The following is a 2,479-nucleotide window of genomic DNA, read 5'->3' as shown; positions in this document are numbered from 1 at the left end:
GACGACGTGATTCCTTTCATGCTTGGTATCTTCCCCGACAGCAATGGCATCTTCAACAGGATAACCCTCGGTGTAACAAGATCAGAATGATGCTACTGTGGCACCACATATATACTGAAGGCAGCCCCGTAATGAAGCATTCTTTTTAAACAAACACGCAGCCGCTATTGATTAATCCTTTGTCACTACAACCGGTTTCGCAGCTCTAAAGGTACATCATCAGTCACATACAAATTAACCAGTTTATTTACATGATGAAGGAACTTTAGTGTTGTGAAACAGGTTGTAGTATTCGACAGCTGCTGCGGTTCAGTTTAACAACAATTAACGGTACAAGTGGAAGATGACAGTGAAGTCTCATTGATGGCTTGTCCACCAAATTCGCGTGATCTGAACCCGATGGGACACATATGAGACACTAAAGAGCGCCAGCTCTTTGCCCACACACAACCGACCCATACATAGTTTATGGAAATTGAGCCACATGTGCGTATACTTCTGGTGGCACATACCCCCGGAAATTTACTTAGGACGAGAGTCCGCCGCTCGTGGTCTCGCGGTTGCGTTCTCGCTTCACGAGCACGGGGTCCCGGGTTCGATTCCCGGCGGGGTCAGGAATTTTCACCTGCCTCGAGATGACTGGGTGTTTGTGTTGTCCTCATCATTTCATCATCATCCAGGAAAGTGGCGAAATTGGGCTGAGCAAAGGTTGGGAACTTGTACGGGCGCTGATAACCGCGCCGTTGAGTGCCCTACAAACCAAACATCATCATCATCATCACTTAGGACGTGACGAATCCCTACCACGCAGAAACGCTGCTATATATTATTCCATAGGTGGACCAACTCGGTATTAAGCAGATGGTCATAATGTTCCTCTTCATCAATATTCATTGGGGCAAGTCAGGAGACTTTGAAAAGGCCTATTCAAAGACACTAATCTACAGAGTCAAAGCTATGGTGGCGTGCACTAGAAGAGGCATCTGAAAACTGTAACATGATGGACAGACATTAGTCACATAGCTTCATAAACACACACTAAGGGAAAAAAAAGGATAAAGACACCACGGAGAAATTATGCTAATGAAACGGAAATCGGGATGTGTGCGTCACTGGTACTGACAAATAAATCAATACAACTTTTGAAAATTGGTTCATTTATTCGAGAGAAAGAGCGCCAAAAAATTAGGAAAGACAGTAACGTGTTGTACTTCTATGTCACGTCATGTCCGGACATGTCCGAAAGAACAGACACCATAAAGAAAATGGTTCAAATGGCTCTGAGCACTATGGGACTGAACTTCTCAGGTCATCAGTCCCCTAGAACTTAGAACTACTTAAACCTGACTAACCTAATGACATCACACACATCCATGCCCGAGGCAGGATTCGAACCTGCGGCCAATCCGGCCGGCCAGATACCATATCCATATAAGTAAATAGTTCCGGCGATACCGGCCATGACCTTATTCTTCTGTGCAGTTGCACACTTATTAACCGAACTCTTACGGGACTTGGTAAGAGTGTCTTCCACGAGTAATGAGTGTGTTGGGTAGGGACACTACGAATGTAGTGTGTGGAAATATAGGGTGAGAATGTGTGTCTCGCGGGAGGCGTGCGCGAGATAGTCCCTGCAGTCACACTATCCTCTGTGCCCTCGGTGGCTCAGACGGATAGAGCGCCTGCCTTGTAAGCAGGAGATCCCGGGTTCGAGTCCCGGGCGGGGCATACATTTTCACCTGCCCCCGTTGATATATATCAACGTCCGCCAGCAGTTGAAGGTATTTGTATATAATTCTAATAACGTGTTGTTCGGCCTCTGGCCCATATGCAGGCAGTTCTTCGGCTTAGCGCTGATTGGTCCCCCTGGGGTGTGTTGTTGTTGTTGTTGTGGTCTTCAGTCCTGAGACTGGTTTGATGCAGCTCTCCATGCTACTCTATCCTGTGCAAGCTTCTTCATCTCCCAGTACCTACTGCAACCTACATCCTTCTGAATCTGCTTAGTGTATTCATCTCTTGGTCTCCCCCTATGATTTTTACCCTCCACGCTGCCCTCCAATACTAAATTGGTGATCCCTTGATGCCTCAGAACATGTCCTACCAACCGATCCCTTCTTCTGGTCAAGTTGTGCCACAAACTTCTCTTCTCCACAATCCTATTCAATACTTCATCATTAGTTATGTGATCTACCCATCTAATCTTCAGCATTCTTCTGTAGCACCACATTTCAAAAGCATCTATTCTCTTCTTGTCCAAACTATTTACCGTCCATGTTTCACTTCCATACATGGCTACACTCCATACAAATACTTCCAGAAATAACTTCCTGACACTTAAATCTATACTCGATGTTAACAAATTTCTCTTCTTCAGAAACGCTTTCCTTGCCATTGCCAGTCTACATTTTATATCCTCTCTACTTCGTCCATCATCAGTTATTTTGCTCCCCAAATAGCAAAACTCCTTTACTACTTTAAG

The 2,479-nt window shown here is 45.3% G+C and overlaps 1 non-coding gene across 1 annotated transcript; it reads left to right on the top strand.

The window, feature by feature from the left end:
* Positions 1 to 1,653: 1,653 nt before the first annotated feature.
* Positions 1,654 to 1,728, top strand: Trnat-ugu. The gene has a single exon. It is a non-coding gene; the product is annotated as a tRNA-Thr (tRNA).
* Positions 1,729 to 2,479: the final 751 nt, after the last annotated feature.

Source organism: Schistocerca americana, chromosome 4 (assembly GCF_021461395.2).
Source record: "Schistocerca americana isolate TAMUIC-IGC-003095 chromosome 4, iqSchAmer2.1, whole genome shotgun sequence".
In the NCBI taxonomy this organism is placed as follows: Eukaryota; Metazoa; Arthropoda; class Insecta; order Orthoptera; family Acrididae; genus Schistocerca; species Schistocerca americana.
The sequence above is the reverse complement of the archived record's forward strand: the minus strand, read 5'-3'. Positions and strand labels throughout refer to the sequence as shown.